Genomic DNA, 21,955 nt, shown 5'->3' with positions numbered 1-21,955 from the left:
CCTTTCTTCTCTCACACCTCCCGGCCCGTAGTAAGCATGGCCAGCCTTCAGAACGGCGGGGGTGATTCTCTGGCTTCTCCTACCCCTGTGTAGCGTTGTGAGGGGGAGAAATGCGGCGGCAGGCGGCCCGGGGAGGTCGAGGACTGAGGAGCTCACGGAGTATGCGACTCATCACTCCACCATCTTGGCCACGCCCCCCACACATGTTGTTTTAACTTGTAATTTCCATCAGATTGAGAATTGATCATTTCTACCAAAAGTGCTATATATAGTAGTGGGTACCTTTACGGGGTTTATGATTTGCGTGGCAAGTGGAGACAACACAATAGAACTGCATTTTGTAGTATGTAAAGTAGTACTACAGTACTGCCACTCGTGGGTTACAAATTGCAATTACAAACCTATGTCAGGAGACCTCCGCCTCGCCTATCTTTTCTATGCAAACATCTTTTCCTTGATGGCAGACATTACCGACACTTAGCTATACGAATTATTAGTAAATGTGAGAGGTAATAGGGAGGGACCAGGGAGAGTGGTGGGTAAATGGGGAATAATTACCACTAAATAGAAGGGGATTAGGGAAAATTAAGGAGCCTTTGTAGGAACATGACAATAGAAAATAAAACCTTCACCAAAGAATAACACATTTGCATTTCACAATTAATCTACATTTATATTATCCATTAAAATATTTTTTAATTATTTTTATTTTACAAAATGAGAATCTTTATTAAATTTCACTATGCTTTCCCATGGGGAGATGTACACCCTTAAGAAGGATCTTTCTACCAACAAGTGAAAAGTTACTAGTAGTAACTTTACTCTCATAATTCTGTTTTAGGAGGCTTGCCCCCTCATTTGAGGGATGTAGGCAGACACGTACCTAGTTATATATCGCCACTTGAAAATGGTGAATAGCAAAAAAGTGTAGTGTTATACCTATGTGTAGGTATAAATATACAAAATGAAATACATATCTGTATATACTTTTGTGACTTGGTCCCTTTGATTTTATATTGAGAACATACACAGTATGTATTATACATTTTGTCATTTGCCCTTTTGAGTGGGGCAGGTTAGAGAAAGGTGAAGGAGTTGGGGAACAAAAGGTAGGGTGCTCTGGTGATTGGCCAATTTGAATCACCGAATGGATGAGGAGTGTCTTCAGAGCAGACAGCCAATGGAAGTAATGGAATTCGAAATATGTCATCAGGAAGCAAGTTCCAATATCAATTGGGGGTGGGGTCGCACACTACTCACACACCAGCGGTATCGCCCCTAAGGACTATGGTAAATGTAGTTACGTGTTCCGTGATGCATCTTCTTTCGATTCTCTGCTATCTTCGCTGTCTTCGCCATCCCTGGACACGTGTTTCGGGGTATCACCCCTCGTCAGCAGGGATAGGCCATGTTCTGGTGTTGCCGGTGGCTGCCAAATATCTGCCAGGTCTAGTACCACTCAGGCGCGTAGGTGCGGGGTCCCAGGCTCATGAGCCAACTGCTCGAGGGAGCTTTAACATTACAATTGGGGGGGGGGGTCACACACTACTCACACACCAGCGGTATCGCCCCGAAGGACTATGGTAAATGTAGTTACGTGTTCCGCGATGCATCTTCTTTCGATTCTCTGCTATCTTCGCTGTCTTCGCCATCCCTGGACACGTGTTTCGGGGTATCACCCCTCGTCAGCAGGGATAGGCCGTGTTCTGGGGTTGCCGGTGGCTGCCAAATATCTGCCAGGTCTAGTACCACTCAGGCACGTAGGTGCGGGGTCCCAGGCTCGTCAGCCAACTGCTCGAGGGAGCTTTAACATTACAATTGGGGGTGGGGTCGCACACTACTCACACACCAGCGGTATCGCCCCTAAGGACTATGGTAAATGTAGTTACGTGTTCCGCGATGCATAGTTCCAATATCAAGATGTTCCAGGAGGCTGATGAAAACCAGAAGGTGCATTATCATCAGATCAATTTTGGGAGTCAATTGCATTTGGTTGAGGGTGACTTTAAAATAGGTTTGCAGTAGGAGTTTGAATAAGCAGGTGGAGGTGTGTTGGGGGCAACCACCTTGATTGCCCCAAGGACTAGGGTATTTGTTTGCTGACTTACTTTTGACAGGTGCGTCTGCCTGTGTGGTATCAGCATGGAGAGATTGATGTCTGGGGAGGAACCACTGTCCAAGAGCCAACGTTAATAACCTTGTCTGGGAAGACAGCACTTGCTGGGGTAGGTTTGAGAGGAGGCTATTCCAATTATTGAAATTGCTCATAAATAGGGTATTTATTCCTTAAAGAATTGGCTGCATGGATTGGGAGACTGAAACAAATCCTGTGAATATTCAACACTAGATATCTGATTCGGGTAGCTGTTTGAGGATATATCTGCTGAAGTAAAAGAGCAACAAAAGTTTCAAGGAAATTGCCAAAAATATGATGGGGAAATATGCAGAGCTTAGTGAAGCGGAGGCAGGGAAAATTCGGGTCAAGGATTTAATTTTTGAAAGGATACAGAATAAGGAATTAGAGTGCTATTCAGTGAAGAGTATCAGTTAGGCAAACCAATATATGAGATTGGAGCAGGGGAGAGGTGAAATGAAAATAAAAAAGATTTGAGAGAGGTCTGCATGGATGTGGTAAGAGAAGACAAATGAAGGTTTAATGTTGGTAATAGAGGATGTGTAAAGTGAATAAATTAGAGGATCTCAGACAAAGCATTGAGGAACCAACAGGTAAAGGTGGTTTATTTGAGGATCACCAGGAGACTGTGGTGGGTTCAGGAGAGGAACTCTGACACACAGCACTATTCATGGACTGAAGCACATGGAACAAGAAAGGAGGTTATCAAGCTGTATCAAGAGAGGCAGACTGTGGGACGTTTGAACAGAAGGAGTTCCGGAAATATTGAAAGGGTTAGTTGTGAGGCAGGGCAGTAAACAGAGAGTACACGAATTCAGGAGTTGGGTTTTTACGTGAATGAGGAATAACAGAAGGTTTGTGACATTGTTGGTAGGAGCCATTGAGCAAGCAGTAACGGAAAAGAGAAGTATAGAAGAGAGAGATAAGCATTTGATGCACAAAGGGGATAGCCCCGAGTACTAATATGAACCTTAAGTGGTTCTGGTGACTGATGTGAGGTGGGCTGTGAGAAAGGGTGAAGTACGGTAGTAATGGTTGTTGAGGAAGGGACACCGAATGTGGAGAGTTTGGAAGAGATGTAGGAGTCAATTTTGGCAGTAGAGAACGGTAATTGGGTTCTAGCAATGCAGAAAAAGGTACATTTGTCCACTATCTATTGGGACACTCATTTTTAAGTGGATTCCCGCCTTCCACCCCCAACAAAAATCCCTCCATTTCTAAGGCACATTTTTGAAGGAATAATACATCAGGGTAACACTTACAAAATATCCTATCTTCTGAATCTGAGACAACTTTCTTTTATCTAAGCTGGATGTGAGATCATTCTAGGGCTATAATCAAGAATGCACGAGATATTGTAGGTAGCACTGTGTGTGAGCTGATTTCTTGAGAACGTTTGAAAAAAGGTAATGGTAGGGAAACTTTCCTAGGATGTTACTATTTGCAAGCCCAAATTGAAGAAATCCTATTTAGCTTTTATATACTGAGAGTCAGATTGTACGGCAATTGCACGAGCGAGTCTGTGGAAATACACCTAGCAACTGTGACATTCTCTGGGAAAGTAATCCAGGCAAATAAATTGGACCCCAGGGTCTGCAATATGTAAAGGGCGCACAGTTACTGTTTTTGCCGGAGTGCACCTTCATTGTGCCAAGCGCAAACAGGCACAGTGTGCCCTATTTCAGGGAGTGTGATGCTTCCCAGGTCAGACGCAAACTTGGGACAGCACTCGTGGCAGCGAGTTAGAAAAAGGAGGAGTGGCTGTGTAAAGCATCCACTCTTGTTGCACAGTGCACGTGTCACGTAGCCTGATTAACAAAGAGATCTTCCTGCAAGAATGTGCAGTGAATAACTGCACCACCTCCAGGGATGTTTGGTGGCTCTATAGGGCCCCCTTTCAGGGGGCACCCTCAGGATGCCCACTTACTGTGCACCACCTGTTTGTGGCATACCATCAGTTCACCTTCTGACTGCCTCTTTGCCTCTACGCCCACACCCAAAACATGGTGTGGGCACAGAGGCAAACTGTTTCTCTCATTTACAGAAGGCATAGCTCCTATGCAAACGAGGAAATGCCCCCTTAGTATTGTGCTGGCACTATTTGCTCTGTGATCTGTTACAGAAGGGGCAAACATCTTCGATCCCTTCTTTATTTCTAAAGTGCCCCAAGGGCAAAGAAAGAGAGTACATAAAAGCTGTTGCTCTCACTGAGCGTTTTTTAGGTCTGCTGTTAGCCATGACCTTTTGATTTGACTGAAATCATATGTATAATATACTAACTTAAAGGTGTTTCCTGCCATCTCTTTTCATCCATTGGTCTGTTGTGTCATTCACATTTAACGCTCGCCGACTACAGCATGGGGCAATGGGTTCAATTCAATTCAAAAGGTAAGTTTATTTTGATCATCGGTCATTAAACAGCATTAAAACATTAAAACACAACCTTTGATTAAAATTTTAATAGAGCCATTATTAAAATACAAAGGGGTTATTAAAAATTAATTGTCTCCTTCCAACTGCTAACTCAATTATCCTAAAATCACCCTTAGATTTGTTAAAACAAATACATACCCAATTTATGGGCACAATATAAAACACCTATATAATCTAGACATTTTAATTTTCTTTTTAAACCAATTAAAATTGCCCTATTTATAAGTTCTCTTTGTTAATACACGAACAACTCCTCCATTCCCTATTCCATAAGTAACATTTTAACAGCCTGGATATACTTTGCCACTGCTATTACTACATCGAGGAACTGCATGTCCATGAGGAGCTCAATTACTTGCATCCGTGACTCAATCCCAAATTTTAAAAATACTGGACGTAGGAACAATTTTCGTTTGTCTAGCAATTTTTTGCAATCCATCAGAATGTGTAAGCAATTACATTTCATACCCATCCCACATTTACACCTGCCATCATGATCCATCAGTATTCCTTTTATTTTGTCATTGGCTCGAGCAGGGTGAATGCCTACTCTCATTTTTAAAAGTTCCATTCTGAGCCATTCATTTGGTATGGTATCTAAGTAAGAATACCATTTTTCATTCCTCCAACTATTTATCAAACATTGCAGACTCTTTGTGTCTCAAATACTCCATATCAGTAAGTCTGTACTTCTTCTTCGCTAGGGATTTGAGTACACTTTTTGTTTCTTCAACATGCAAGGACTGGGGGTCAATTTTCACCTTCAAACTTTCACAGATGGAGTACAGTTTATTTCTTATTACTTTCGCCCACTTTAGTTTGCTCAACTGTATCTCCAATACAATGGGTTAGCCTACTTCAGCCACTGGTTAAGTTTAGCTTGAGTGACTGCATTTTGTTCTTTCACAATGAAAACATTTGCAATGTAGTTCCCTTCAGTGCCAGTATTTTTGTTTTTACTTTAAAATTACTTTAGTGTTGCCTTTGTGTTTAGAGCCTGAGGTGAAAGCAGGATTTTTTTAAACACTTTTAGTTCTTCTCCTGCCAATGCTGTTGAAATTCATTTTGGGATATCCTTGGTTCATCTGACTGCTGGTATGGTACAACATAACAGATTGTCAATTTAAAACTGCTCTTTATTAAGTTATCCTCTTTTTACTATGCATGCAGTACACAAAGGAAAACTTCAATAATATTCACGTGAATTCATAAGAGGACAATACTTCAAAAAATGTTTATACTGGACCCAATTTCACCAATGGTTATTTAGTAAACTTTTCCCAGGAAGAACTCAGCATTCATCATCTTTAATTTACAGCATTTGTAAACCTTTTTTGTATTTCCACCTTTCTTTCATTCTCTTTAGTTCTGTTATTCTTTCTTTTTCTTTCTTTTTTCTTTCTTCTTTCCTGCTTTCTATCGCTGTTGCCTTTTTTCCTTCTCGCATTCCTTCTTGCCTTTCTTCTTCGTCTTTCCTTTCTATCTTTCATTAATTTGTTCTCTTTCTTTCTTTCTTTCTTTCTTCTCTCTCCTTCTCTTCCCATCTTCATTTGCTTCTTTCCTTTCCTTTTTCTTTCTTTCTATCCTTCTTTCTTTCTTTCCATCCTTTCTTGCTTCTTTCTTTCCTTCCAATCTTCTTTATGTGTTGCCTTCTTTCTTGCATTCTTCTGTCTTTCCCTCTAACTTGCTTTTATACTTCTTTCTTTTCTTCTTTCACTTGCTCTCTCATTCTTTCCATCTTTCTATCCTTCTTTCCATATTTTTCTTTCTTTCCTTTTTTCTTCTTTCTTTCCTTACTTCTTTTCTCTGTCTTTCTATCGTTTCTTTCTTTCTTTGTTGCCTTCTTTCATTCCTGCCTTATTCTTTCTTTTTAATTTATTTTTCCTTGGCTTCTTTCTTTCTTTCCCTTCTTTCATTGTTTCTTTCCATCTTCTTTCTTTCTTTTCTTTTTTCCTGATTTCCTTCCTTCCATTTCTTCTTTCTTTCCGCCTTTTCTTTCTTCTTTCTTGTCTTTTTTCTTTCTTGCCTTCTTTTCTTCCTTTCTTTCATTTTTCCTTTCCTTCTTTAGTTAGTGTTTCATTCCATCTTTCATTTCTTCTTTCTTTCTTTCTTGCATTCATTTTCTCTTTATTGCCTTCTTTCTGTCTTTCTTTCTTTCTTTCTCTCTTTCTTTCTCTCTTTCTTTCCCTTTTTCGTTCATTCTTTCCTTTCTTTTGTCTCTCTTTCTTTATTTCTTTCTTTCTCTAATTCAAGAGACTGGCAGCAATAGCACAAATGATTGGATTTCTTTTAGGTCCGTGTTAGTTATTTTACTAAAATTATGGGTATGACATAGTTACTTAAAGGTGTACTTTACGTATTTTTGTGTTCTTTTTAGAGAAGGATATTGTATTTATTTATCTCTGCTCAATAAAAATATTAATTAAAAAAATAATTACTTATTGGGGTTTTCAGCCATTGTTCTTCCAATGTATGTGGTTGTGCCATTCACATTTTTCTACAACCCACTCAAGCATGCATCATGGGGTAATGCACCAGCCTATTTCAGGCATTGGCTGACTTCACTATGTGTTACAGTAGGCTTCCGTTTCACAGGTAGCACACCCACACACAAAGTAGTTCCCTTCAGTGCCATGGAGTACAACGGCAATGTGTGCTTTTTTAAGGGCAAAAAAAGTTTGGACTTAAGTCAATATTGTTTTTGGATTGCTGAAAACCCAGCATCTTCTACAAAAGTAACGTTTTGCAAGAACCAAGACAAAACAAAATAAAAATTGCCAAAAGGCTGGCAGACAATGCCAAACCGATTGGCTTTGCCAGTGCTTGTTGTAATATGGCTTCCTATGCCTGTGTTTTTAGTAAATGAAATGAGATCTGATTAAATTCATACTTATTTGCCCCAGTACAAATCTATTTGTCAAAGCAAAACAAATGATTGCTAATATACTCAAAAGCTCTCACTCCCTAGATCCAGGCATGTTATCCTAACCTGCCTATTATGCAAGTGTGTCTTTTAAACCAGGAAAGAAAACGAAGACATTTTCAAGATCCTCACCCCACAGGCAAGTAGGAAGCATGACATATGATAACAGTAGTTGGCACAAAGTATTGTTTTCCCCAGTTAGTTCATTTTTATTATATTAGATGCAGCAAATGCAGTGAAACAACCAAAATTCACAGACCATATATGAGTTACTCACCATCCACAGGAAAGGATCACTCACTTTAGGTAGGAAAAGATTATCAAGCCATGTATTGTTCCTGTAGGAAATTGGGCTACTGTTTGCGGTGGGCAAAACCCTACTCAAGCAGCCACCAACGTTCTTGTCAGGGTGAAACACAAGCAAACCCCAAATTAATCTGTGCTCAACACTCTGGTGGTTTGGCATGAAAGCAGACAGGTTTAACTTAGAAGCTATGTGTAAAGTATTTATGCAGCATTTCAAATAGTAATAAAATGAAAACACAACACAAGAAAAATCCAATACCAACTTAAAAAAATAGGGTTACATGTAATACGTTATTTAGGATCAAAAAAACAAACAAACAATCAGTAGAACCTGAGATATGCAATTTTAAAGGTTTAGGTAAAAATAGTGCTAAAAAGCACATAGCACCAACTGTGGTTATCCGCCGGATCAGGACCAAACCACAAGTTCAGGCTGACTGCGATGGAGCACGGGCTAGATACAGGGACCAAGCTAGGCCCGCTGAACAAAGTACCTTATGTCCTTGGTGTCCAGTCTGCGTGCCGTTGCTATGCGTCGTCTGGTGTTGGTTCAAAAGAAGTTGTATGGTGAGGTTATCCAGGGCTTTGTGTCAATCTGTGGCAGTTTCCGGTCAGCAGTGCAGTGAAGCTTGGAGGGCTCTGCGCTACTCTGCATTGGCAGCTCTGCAGTAAAGCTTTGTGTCACTCTGGGTCCATTCAGATGAGGCTTGCAGCTGTGTGCCGTGGCTTTGTCAGGTTTCACGTTGCTTTGCGTTAGTTCTGATGGGGACCACAGCTGGGCTGGCAGAGCACCTTCAGGCTAACGTCCAAGGACAGGTGTGGCATCACATGGTGGGGGGGAGGGGACGCATCGCAGGCAGAGTCTAGGTTCAAGATGGTTGGAACCATTTTAGTCCCTGAGGTCAGCCAACTAGCCCTTGGAGCCACTCTGGTGGTTCTGGGTTCAAGATACACATCCAGTCCTTTCTACTCAGGCAGCAGGGTAGCAGAGTGCAGTCTTTCTTGCAGATGAGCAGCACAGCAGTCCTCCTGTGTATTCCACAGGACCAGAGTGTACTGAGGATTTGGGTCTGAGGGATCATTATATCTACCTAGTGCCCACTTTGAAGTGTGAGAAACTTCTAGATTCCTTCCTCTACAGAGGTGTCTGGTATGTCCTGCCTCCCTGCCCTGGGCCCAGCTTGTCTGGGGGCACAAAAGACTACTTTCTAGAAGTCAAAGAAATCAACTCAGTAAACCATCCAGTAATTTTGTAAGTAATAGTTTTTATCAATTTATGAGTCTTTTCGATTAAAAGTTCAGAAGGAGGCAATATGATTTAAAACCTTTTAAAGCTCCCAGAATGCCCATTTGGGGCATTCAATTCGTGCTAATGTGACAGAGCTCTTTTTGAGCATGCATGCAAAGACTTGCCTCGAGCATAACTGAAAACTGTTTATGATTTGTTGAGAATGGAAGGGAAGGAGTGCAGACTACCTATCTTCTATTTATAACTTTCTAAAAGTGGCATTTTCAGAATTGTGACTTAAAATCCGACTTCATCATTAAGGAAGGTCGTAAATTGCAATTCTTTAGACACCATACTCAACTTTCCTACTTGCTCTCAAGTGAAATTTAACGCTTATTAAATGTATTAACATAACCAATGTTATCCTTACAGTTCTGAAATATGAATTTAGGAGTTTTTCACTACAAGGGCAGGCAAAAGATAAAAGTACATTTTAAACTTTTTAAATACAATGCACCCTGACCTATGAGCTATTTAGGGACTACTTTAGTGGTGACTTATATGTTTAACAAAGGAAGGTGTAGGCCTAGCAAAAGGTTTATTTTGGCAGGTCGAGATGGCAGTTTAAAACTGCACGATACAATGGCAGGCAGGCGACATGCTAAGAGGCTACGTAAGTGGGTGACACAATGGGTGCTGCAGGCCCAGTAGCTGCAGCGAATTTATAGGCCCTGGGTACATGTATTTCCACTTTACTAGGAACGTACATGTAAATTAAATGTATCAGTTGGGTGGAACCTAATATTACCATGTTTAGGAAGGGAGCACAAGTGCTTTAGCACTGGTTAGCAGTGGTAAAGTGTGCAAAGTCCTAAACCAAGCAAAAAATGAGATCAGCAACAATAAGAGGAGGAAAGCAAATTGTTTGGGGGAAGACCACCCTAAAGCTGACAGGTCTAACACCTAGGGATTAAGCTTTAATGCCAAATGTAGCCTATTTAGTTTTTGGTGATCAAGCTATACTGATTATTTTTTAATCATAGCCTTATTGTTTTACATATATGCTAGAAAACTGCTTTTGCACTAAATGTCAGCACAAACAGAAGGATTGAAGGCAAAGGTTTGGGGAAAACCAATGCCAAGGAAGTCAAGTCCAACAGTTCCACAAAGTGCGTAGGGCTAAGGTGCATTAAGCGCACAGTGAACACAAGTGCCTGTCACCGCGTTGTAAGATAGCACTTTTGATTATATCTTAATTTTTTTAACTGTAGGCACTTTTTTTTTATAATAGCTCCAGTGTATGCATTAAATATAAGCATGGTCACACTTTAAACATTCAATATGTGTTGGTGATGCTGGGTGCACCCTAGCTCCTGATATATATATATTGCTTGGATGCCCTTCCTCTTGTTATTGTTATAATGAAGTAGTAAAATTACACGCTATTTTGGAGAACCTTATGAAATTTAATGTATATTGCAAAACTGAAGTATTTTCTCTATGCTCTTGGTTCCTCACGTATTTTTGTGGGGGGTGGAGCACACAATGTACACTTGACAAAAGGCTTACTGCTGAAACACGTTCTTTTTTTAACATAAACTAAAGTGCAAAACTACTTGGTGTGTCGTCTCATCATTCCTTTTGTCGGATTATAATTGTCTATATATATATATATATATATATATATTACGCTCCATAGGGTTGTCCAAGTAGCGGGTAGCACCCGAGCCTGCGTGCGCCTTCCCCAAAGCGTTAGTTGGTATGGGCAGTTGCGTGTTTGAAATAGGCCCGACGCGTTTCGGAAATTTATTTTCCTCATCAGGGGCCAGCAGTAAAGTGCACGACGTCTACCATCTCCCTATATGAAAACACACATTGTGCTTGTGGGAGATGTAGTCCATATATCCTGGATGGATGCACTTTCAAATTACTGCTCGTTCCAAAGGCTCTACCATGAGCCCCAAACATCACTCCTGTCCTCATCCATCACGCAGCTCCACATACGAGACTCCTTGGATAGTGCTACCCGCTACTTGGACAACCCCATGGAGCGTAATATATATATATTTAGCCAACAAGAGTGCCCATAAGCATTGAGAAAGCACTCAGCATCGCCCCCACCTTCCGGCCTGAGAAACAGCTCGCCTTAGATTCTCAAAGTTTTCTATTATTTTGCAGACGCGTTTCAGGACACAGAGGCCCCTTCTTACTGGGCAGCCTACAAACGTCACTGACACTCACACAGGTGATTTGCAGGTTTTTATTACCAACATGAGCCTGCAGCAGCATCTAACATGCCCCTGCAATGCCTGATGGGGCATTTAGTACTGCTGTGTGAGCAATTATTTCCTTTTAGTAAGTTCAGTAAGCGTTTGTGAATGAAAGCATTTTATATCCTTGAGTAGGAGTCAGATCATCGTGACGAGCTGGAAATTAGCATTTGAGGCAATGCGCTGAATGGAGCTGAACAGTTCCTCTCCCAGCCTCTCCGTTTTGCAAGATGGTGCCTTTCTCCACGGCAGGAACCAGCAGTGCAAAGTAATTAGCCAACAAGAGTGCCCGTAGGCATTGAGAAAGCACTCAGCATCACCCCCACCTTCCGGTCTGAGAAACAGCTCGCCTTCAATTCTCAGAGCTTTCTATTAATTTTGCCGACGCGTTTCAGTGCACATTCAGCGCATTGCCTCAAATGCTAATTTGGCACTCTTGTTGGCTAAAATATATATATATATATATGCATATATATATATATATATATATATATATATATATATATATATATATATATATACATACACATATACATATAATGAGGATGTATTTTGAGATCAAGTTTTCAGTTCAGATGTATTTTAATTAGGTGAATATGAGCTAAATTGTGTATGATTATAGTGAATTCCCCGAAATGTATAATTTTTGCCGCTCTGAACATTCATTGCTGGATCAGCACAGCGTCCACATGCCAATTAGCCTGCCGGTCTTTTCCACTACCTACGAAGGAATAATATTAATGAACTGCAAAGGGCAACCTGCACTTACTTTAAGTTCGTAACTGACTCTCGCCTTCAGGACTAGATGTCCCAGCATACAACTAATGTTCTGCAATTAGCATACGCCCACTGGGGGGCGGCTACATTTAACAAATAAAAATGGCAGTTTCCATCATGAGTTGCAGTTTTCTCTTTGCTGCCCCAGATGAAGAGGTCCTTGCCTTGAAACTCGTTGGGCAACTTAAATCACAGTGGAGTAAGGAAGCAGGCGCATGACACACGGAACTAACTCTGTTGAGTGCCTTCCCGCTGCGCAAGGGCAAATTGGAAGAAAAAAAATAAATATATATATATATATATATTACCTACTGGCGGTCGCCAGTAGGTAGTTATAGTTAGGACCTAGTTTCCATAGGAAATCCGCAACATTCTATTTGGAATGACTTTGGCGCCGGTGGACGAATCCTCGCGAAATTCTCCAAGAAGATGGGGCGCTCCGCTTCGCTCCTATCCTGACAGTTTCAGGGTGATTCGTCAAGCGGGGGCCAAGAAAAAAGGGGGGTCTCAAAACGTGTTTACCCCATGCCATTTTCCATAGGGACCTTTAGATATGGCTACAGCCCGAACTGCTGAACGGAATTACACCAAATTTGGGAAAAAAGGTAGAGTTTGGTCCACAGATCTCACTTTTTGTTAAATGGTGTAAATCTGTGCAGTAGTTCCTGAGAAAATCAAAAGTAAAATCATAGATATATCTATGGACGAAGTAGGGTACGCGTATCTTCTGAGGAGCATGCGCGTAGCTTTACGAGCACGAGCTGCATGCTAATTTTCCGTCCACTGTCTGTCAACACTCCAAACCAGGCAGTGTTGGCAGCCATCTTGTTTCTCGGTAGAACCGAGGCACAAGAAAACTGAAAAACAAGTGCGCAAAAGACGCAGGGTAGAACCACCCTGACCCCCTAGGCCTTCTCAGTGGGTCCCAGAAGGACCCCCAAGGCCCCCCCCAACTTTTTGTTTTAAATCCCGGGATGTGCGTAGGATATGCGTACCCCGTGGAAAAAAAAAACGAAACCTGCTTTATTTGTAATTAGCCCCCGGGGGCAATGTAGTTAAATATAATGGGGACCGCCACCCCCGAGGCTTCTTTTTAAAAAAAAAACCTGTGTGGGTGGCTCAAGCCCCCCACACGCCCCGGGGACCGCTACCTCGCCGGGGACAACATTTTTACATTGGGGGTCCTTGTCAATCCTGAGGTTCCCTGGGGGCCAACTAGCCCACCAGGTACCTCCAGTAAGCGCCACAAAGCTGCGTTGCAGAGTTTTGTAAAAAGGGGCGTGACCTCTGAACACCTCTCTGCAACGCAGCCCCCTCGTGCATACTGGAGGTACCTGGTGGACTAGTTGCCCCCCAGGGACCCCCAGGGTTGAGGAGGAATTAATTCCCCAACTTAAAATGCGCCACAGGGCTTGTTTGCAGACATGTCACCTCAGGCCACGCCCCTTTCCTTCACCACTGTGCAAACACGCCCCGTGGTGTGTTTTAAGTTGGGGAATTAATTTTCTTTCAATACTGATGGTCCCTGAGGGCCAAACAGCCCAGTACTGATCCTGAAAAGTAATTCTAACCGTACTTACAGTAACTTGAATTTCCTTTCATAGGCTAACATTGACTGTTTTCACTTGGAAATTCTAATAAGTGTGGAGTTTTGGAACTAAATTCCTCTGAAATTAGCCGAACTACGAATTCTTACTTACTCATCTGGTATCAGGAGAGACCTCAGTTCTGCATCTTTGAGCCCAGTACTGATCCTGAAAAGTAATTCTAACCATACTTACCAGTAACTTGAATTTCCTTCCATAGCCTAACATTGACTGGTTTCACTTCAAAATTCTTCTAAGTGTGGAGTTTTTTAACTTTATAAAATTCCTATAAAATCAGCAGAAGTACGAATTCCGATTTACTCACCTGTCATCAGTAGTGACCTCAGTGCTGCTTCTTTGAGCCCAGTACTGATCTTGAAAAGTAATACTAACTGTATATGCAAGTAAATGGATGTTTGATAGTTTATTTGTAGGTGTGAGTATGTGTGTGAGTAACTCTATGTATGACTGTAGGTTTGTAACAGGATGTATAGGTGTATGAGTACATATGATGAGTGAGTACATGTATGAGTGACTATATAGAACTGTTGGTGAATGAGTGGATGTGTATGTAGATTTTGGAATGACTGAATAGGTTGTTCTAACTGGCATTGGTATCTCCATTGTTTTGAAAATTTTACTTTCTATTTTTCAATGTGTGTATCAAAGGTTATATTAGGGTGAGAGGAGGTCTGCCACTCTTTCACAAGGATGATGTCATCAGTGATGTCATTTGAGATGTCATCAGTGATGTCATGAGTGATGTCACTGACCATGTCATGAGTGATGTAATATGTGACGTCATCAGCAGTGTTTTGCGGGCGCGCAAGCTATAGTCAGCTGAACTAACTATAACAGGGGAATTTCAATGGTTTTGTATGAGTGAAATGTCCAGCTAACTATAACGCCCCTAAAACCTATGTTTTTTTCAGTGAATTTCTAAGGTTTTTTAAATGCTAATTCCTAACTATAACGTGCCTGAAACCTATGGTTTTTTCAGTGAATTTCAAAGGTTTTTTAAATGCTAATTCCTAACTATAACTTGTCTGAAACCTATGTTTTTTTCAGTGAATTTCAAAGGTTTTTTAAATGCTAATTCCTAACTATAACTTGCCTGAGACCTATGGTTTTTTCAGTGAATATATATAATGAGGATGTATTTTGAGATCAAATTTTTCAGTTCAGATGTATTTTAAATAGGTGGATATGATCTAAATTGTGTATGATTTTAGTGAATTCCCCGAAATGTATAATTTTTAATTTTGTTGATTTCAAATGAGTAGAGGAGCAGGCTCAGTTTGAATCTGGTCGAGGCATGTATGCATTGTAGAGTGTTTTAGTTGAGAAAGGGGGCTTGTTGATATGTGTGGCAGAGAAAGAATACTTAATAGAGGGGGGTGTGGGTTAATTTATCAGATAACAGGGTAAGGTTGGAAGAGTTTCTGTTAGTATGGGTGGCAAATCAGTGAATGTTGAGTCATAACGTGGTCTGAGATAAGATGGGCAAAAACAGTGTACTGTTGAGGGCACTAAGTAAAATGAGGGAATAAGCCAGAGGAGGAAGGCAGGTGTGGCGCGAAGGTCATTAAAAAATGAGCTTGTGTCACCCAAATGGTGTTATAGCACTACAAGGTGTGCTTGGAATGGATTCTATACGGTGTGATGAAAATGAGCTGGGAGGGAAATCAATAGAAAGTGCTATTGTCGTCAAAGGGTTGTTGAGATGGAGTCCAACTCTGCCACTTGTTTGGATGGATTAGGGTGTGTGAATAAATATTGCATAAAGATGCCACATTTATTCACACGCCCTAGCACATTAAAACATCAGGGATGGGCTGCATGTGTGGGACTTGAAACAGGTTTCTTGGCTACCGCTGAATTGGAAGAATGGAATGATTAGCTATTATTGCTGATGGGACAAGTGTTACACCGGTTGACTGAAGCAAAAAAAGTGATTGCCTGGTGTATATTCTCCAGTTGTTCAGCATGCTTCTGTTTGAGGGGGGGCTGTAATTGCTATATTATTTATAAGGATGCTTTGCTAGATACTTAAACCAAAATGTCCCCTCATAGAATTTCGATTCGACCCCTCCCAGCTTGGGAAATTCAATTTGATGGAATAAATTGAAATTTGACTATCCGTTGGCCTGTGGAGAGACAGTCTATCTTAAAATGACATGCTTACCACACACACACACAGCCTAATGGTGTGTGAAAGCCGGAATCGAAAGACACAGGCATCTCTAATTAACTCACTGAGCAGATTAGAATAATTTCTAATTTGATGATTAGGTTCACACACTCAAGCATTACAAATTCGGGCAGCTTTTCCCTCATACGTACCCCAGAGGTTTGTCAACAACTGGAGTTCGAACTTGAACTCAATGTCACGTTTAACAATCCTGCTGGAAGGGTGTGATGGGGCAGAAACAACATAACCGTGATTAAACAAATGCACAATCTTAAATATAGGAGTTCAAAAATAGCAGTCATTTAGTCCCTTCACTGTGTTCCTCTGTATTAAGTAATAGACCATTTTCAATATGCACTTTTTTCACGTTATTTTCACATTTTTATTACAAAATATGCTCCAAGTGTCTGTGAAAATGTAGAAGACCTTACACTCCATGGAGATCAAACACCTTTGTAATTGTTTTCCAAAAGTAGCACCTGGAAGAATCATTTTTTTGTAACAAGGGCAGTAGTTGGATTTAGCTAAATCATTTAAAAACTTACTGACAACCTCCAGAGGAAGTCTAGCTTGCGCAAACACGTGATGCTTGAATTCAGTGAGATTTGCAAGATTTTCATTTATAAATCACAATCTGGATCTTTGGCAAAATTGGGATTCACGTTTCTTTAATTGGTCAAAGCAGGGCAGATAGAGCGGGAAGGAAGTATTTTATTAGAGGCAAGTCACACTGAAGATGCTAATGGTATTCTTTTACAAATCAAAATATCGGTGATAGAACAAATTATATAGTGCACCCCCCTGTCATAAACAGGATCAACCCGCCCCCCCTCACCATCCTAGCACTCAACAGCTTCCTGTTTGCTGTTGAGAGGTTACAAGAAAGTTAAGAATTTGAAACTACCGAACCTAATTCCTGGAAGGCATTCCATCATTTTCAAGTTTCAGGGTTCCAAAAAAGCAAGGAACGCTACTAGGAATCCCACAGCTTTCCTGAACCTGATTCGGAGGCATGGACTGCTTGTGGGCGGTGCAACTGGTGCAGCCGCACCTAGCGATGATCCGGGAGGGTGCTGTGTTTCAAACAATAACTTAGAAGTTTAGAAGCTTTTTTGTGTCCATCAATTTTCAGGGACCAATAAAAATGCCAAAGTACCTAAGGTGATCAATGTTCCTGCTGCAGAGACATCAGAGGTTTGTCTAGTGGCAGTTTTGATTCATCCTAAAGTAGCGCAGAGGGTTAATGAACCTGCTTCAAAGAACATGTCCCATGCAGATCACAGAACTGAGTGTGCAGAGTGGTAGTGAGGGAATTCGTGAGAAGGAGATCATTGGGAGAACGTCAAAAATATTTTCACAGCAGGCACCACCAGCACCAAATGCCGGCTCTGATCATAGGTGTGTGGAATAATGACATACAGGTACTAACGACTGGGGAAACGGGGTGAAATGATGGAAGCAAGATGAACCCCTCTTGAGTAATAACTCATCACCCAAGCAACGTGATATCACAACACTGGAAAAGGATGCATTTCAATGTTTCCCTTTAGGCATTCAACTACTCAGCAATGAAAAGATAAGGAATCACAGCTAGCTGAATGGAACAAGGAATCAAAAGATAATTGTGGCGGGAAGATGATTAGTTCAGTTAGATCAGGATTCCAAACGTTTCTTGTGGATATCTGATAGGAGCCTGAAGGGAAACACTAGCCAAAAAAACAGGTGAGTGAAAGCTGTTGGCGTTCTCCACTAGAAGGATCTTAACCCCAAAGTGGAGTTTCCAGTGATGCATCCTTGACCGGGATGTTGTTTACCACTGCCTTGATCCAGATGCTTATGCTGCTGCAATACGCTCCAATATGGTCGCCATCATACTTCATAGCTGATGGACCTCACGCTCCATGCAAGAGCCTTATGAGTCCTGACATCATGTATGTTCCTCCTACAAATGACACCCTTAACCTTCACAATATTCCCATCAAGGATAATGTGCCAACCTAAACCCACGCAGAAGAGTTTCAGAATGAATTCAACCCACTGGTAAAAATGTATTTTATACTGTGCTCTTTTACCCAGGTACCAGGTGCTTGTTAAGAGAGAGTTAAAGGAAAGGAATATGGCTGGACAGCAGTGGTCTGGGGATTGACTGAGAACTGAAGCGGTTTCATTTTCAACGAAAGTTTAGGTAGCACTGAGTTCCAGAGAGAGATTATTCTAGGCTTTTGAAGACAAAAAGGAAAATGCTTAGACTCCCATACAGAGTCTTGCAAAGCACAGAAGGGCAAATAAAAGAGAATAGGAAGATCTGCGACTATGAAAAGATGAATAAAGTTTACAAAACATTTAATTGTGATAGGCTGATGAGCTACGCCTAATGAATTTAATGGAACGTGATTCTCGATCAGAAGCCAAAAGAGGACCGCAAGATTTGAAGCAATGCATGATCAATGACTTGGGCCTAGAGCGAGTCTAGCTGCCATGTTCTTGATAAAGTGTAAGACACGGGGTGAAGTAGTGAGACGTGCTCAGAACCAAGAAGTTAGTATAGTCCAACATAAACATACTTGTCAACTGGACTATGGTGTTCATGAAGGAAGAGGGTAGAAGAGAAAGAATCGTACTCAACACTCTGAACAGGAGAAAAGAGGAGGAGGTGAACCTGTTCATGTGAGCCATGGAACTGAGATGAATATCAAAAATAGCTTTCAGATTTTGGGTACTTTCTTTAGGGTTTGGATGCTGACTCACACCATCTGACCACAGGGCATCTGACCACTGTGTCATGCTGGGGAAACATTGTTTACAACGCGGGGATTACATCGCAATGCCATTACATTGCGGTTTTTACAAATCAAGTCATTACAACGACTTGCGCTGGATGGCGCTCTAGGACAAGGAATAGTATAATTTACTATCCAACACCTTCCCTACTGTACATAGACTGGAGTTGGAATAGTAAAGTATACTACTCCTAAGTCCAGCGCCCTCCAACGCAAGTCGTTGTAACGACTTGCGTTGTAAAAACCATGATGTAATGTACCGCGATGTAAATGTATGCATTGTAACGTCATATATCCGTCATGCTGCTTCTAGAAACAAAATCTCCTTTGTTGGAGGAAAGTTTGGGCATCCACCCAGACAGCAATAGAACAAAGAAATTGTTTGAATTGAAACTGATGGTAAGAGCTGCCCTCAGATAACCAAACAATTAGCTGCGTCTTAAGGGCATACATAGAGAATGTCCCACCGAAAGAGCATATTAGTCAAGCCAGGGAATCCACAAAGATGTTGAACAAAGTCGGACTTTAAGCTCACCACTGCGGTACCCTGCTTGTCAAGCTGTGGCTGTCTGACATAAATGGAAAAAAAACAGCTTGTGAACAATTCATAAAGTAGGATTTTAATCATTCCCAGAAAACAATCTCTCACTCCAGTCTCTCAATGAGCTCTAGAAATTGGGCCTGGGAGACCATGTCTTTGATGGGAATAAGTTTGTCGTGAAAATAAGACTTAAGACTTGGGCTGATATCTGTGATAGCAAGATGGCTGTAGAAGCCTCAATGGAAGGAACAAAAGACATAGGAATTCAGAAGGTCTCCTTTGTTAGAGTAAGATCTGAGTATTTCTGTTGCTTGAAATAAGTGTCTGTCATTGTATTCACCAGCTTCTTGTATAGGTTGAGTTGCACCTCATTGGAAGACAAAAACGACGTAGGTGGTCAGACTTTTGGCCTGATTGTCTAGGTACTTACCCAGCCCTTGTAATGAAGAACCAGGAGCCGAGACTAAGGAGCATCTTATACTTCATAACATAGGGAGTGCACAACATAGCCCTATCATTTCTGCTTTCACATTTTTAACAGATTTTTTTCCTTGCTTCCCTTTGGCATTCAGAGATATTGCTATATAACAATCTCTTCCAGGTATGATTATTGTAAAAGACAATATGATGGACTACAAAGCTACGACCTGGTATTGTAACAAAAAGCTACTAACCAGGCTTTTTTCTGAAATAGCCACAGCACGTCTGAAATGTGGCCAGTTTGATACTGGGGCTAGACATAACTAATGCATTCCACCATTTTTGTACCAGCTGTGTATTCAGTGCATTATGATATGCACTACAGATAAGTTTGCATGTAACCACCTGCAATAACTACTTTAGATCATGATACTCATCTTCTTTAAAGATTCATCAACTCCATTTCTCCAAATGGCCTTTACTCTTTCCCACCATTAAGAGTGATTCTATACGCTGACACCATTTCCTCTGCGATCATTTGACTGATAATTGCTTAATGCAAACTCTCCTCGATACCTCTGATTGCTTTTTTCCTCTTTTCATTCTCTGTTGGGCTCTGAAATGCACTTTGATGATGGAGGAGACCACATCTCGCTAAAAAAAGAAACTCATCTCATTAGAACACAATTGCACACCATTGTCCGTCATAAACTCATTTGGGAGCGCCTTAGAAGATAATACTTTGTCTGAACCTGACATCCTCAAAGACTTTATTCGGTCATTGTATTATTCCTGTGAGACAGACTCTTTTGAAGGCTAGCCGGGTCATGATCTTCTCATCTGCTGGGCTGATAGTGGGAACAGTCTGGTTCAAGTTAATATTTTCTGCAGCTCACGAGGTTTCCTTACACCTAGTTATAATACCACACACTCTTTTCGTCCTTCAAAGTGCGGAGCAAGACTGGGGGTATTGGTAGCATGGATGAGTAGAAGCTGAATACTCCTAATACACAACATTTAATATATAACAGAATTGTCCTTATAGGGAAAATAAGAAATTGGCAATAAGGCAGATTACACCTTTGCATGACATGATGCACTGCAGGAGCTATATCAAGCACACTTGGAACACATTGCAGCAATATTTTATGTCATCAAAAACACCCACAGCAAGAGGTCGATTCACAAAGGCATGTAGGAGTATTTAAAAGAGTAGCTCTGTAGTTCTCTTTAACATTCTCCTACATGCCTCTGGGAATCGTCGCCAAAACATCAAAAACGGAAATAAAAGAGGAATATTAGGGTCATATTTATCTACAATTAGTATAAATAGACAATGCTTAATTTGTAAAATATTAGGTGCAGGGCCCACACTTTTGTTCAGAAGATGTTGGCAGCCCGGCAGAAGCTCGGCGCACCGAATCTTAAAGCCGCACAGTCAATGATTCCCCTTATGCATCTTTAATCCATCACCAGACGCAACGTGCCCCACAAACTCACTCCTGCATGTTCTTTTTCACCGCTGCTTTTTTCCATGGCGCTGTTTTTTCGTCTTTCTCTTCCTCCTCCTCTCCCCTTTTTATGTTCTTCTCTCTCTTGTTCTGGGTCAAAGTCTAATCGAGAAAAAGAAGTACTGGTGTCCAAAAATAGGTGTAGGTGGGTCCCACCTGCAACACCCGGCTCAAATTAAGCAATTCAAATAGAAAGGACTGAGCTCTCTCTGCGCTCGTACTGATAAGGATTTGGATGTTTCGGACCCGATTCATGAAGGCAGTGAGAGTACATAAAAAGTACGCTTGTAGTACTACTAGCCGAACTCATACTTTTATGAATCGGACTCCAAATTTGGTATTGCCTTCTTCTTGCCCTCCTTTCCGAATAATTCAAGGGTAAAGGACTTTCATTACCACTACTCTGTCACTCACACTTTACTCATCTGGCCAAGATTCAAGAGATCCAAAACCACAGGAGTACCTACCCCTGAAAGGATTTACTACAGAGAGTAGCCACCTTGGCTCTCTTTGTATTAGTCAAAGCAAAGCATTACCATGAGAAAATCTGAGATCAGAGTATTTGGGTATCTTTTGTTAGGAGGTGCATGGCCTGCAGTAGGCGGATATCGGCATCTAATCGCATTGCATCAGTAAGTTTAGGATGGCCACCCTCTTAGCCGCAGAGTTAATCTTTACCATGCGTGGAATGAGTGGGTAAGCTGGTCAACATCTCCTGATGGCTTCCCATAGTCGCTGGCAGTGTGAACTGACTGGCTTTTGCCATACACGCTATATGTGACATTGGCTTCACTCTCCCCTACCCCATTGCCCCCCCCCCCCAACAAACCCTGGTACTATGAACCAAAACAACAT

The sequence above is a fragment of the Lissotriton helveticus genome, chromosome 9, assembly GCF_964261635.1.
Source record: "Lissotriton helveticus chromosome 9, aLisHel1.1, whole genome shotgun sequence".
Lineage (NCBI taxonomy): Eukaryota > Metazoa > Chordata > Amphibia > Caudata > Salamandridae > Lissotriton > Lissotriton helveticus.
This window is presented reverse-complemented; position numbering follows the sequence as displayed.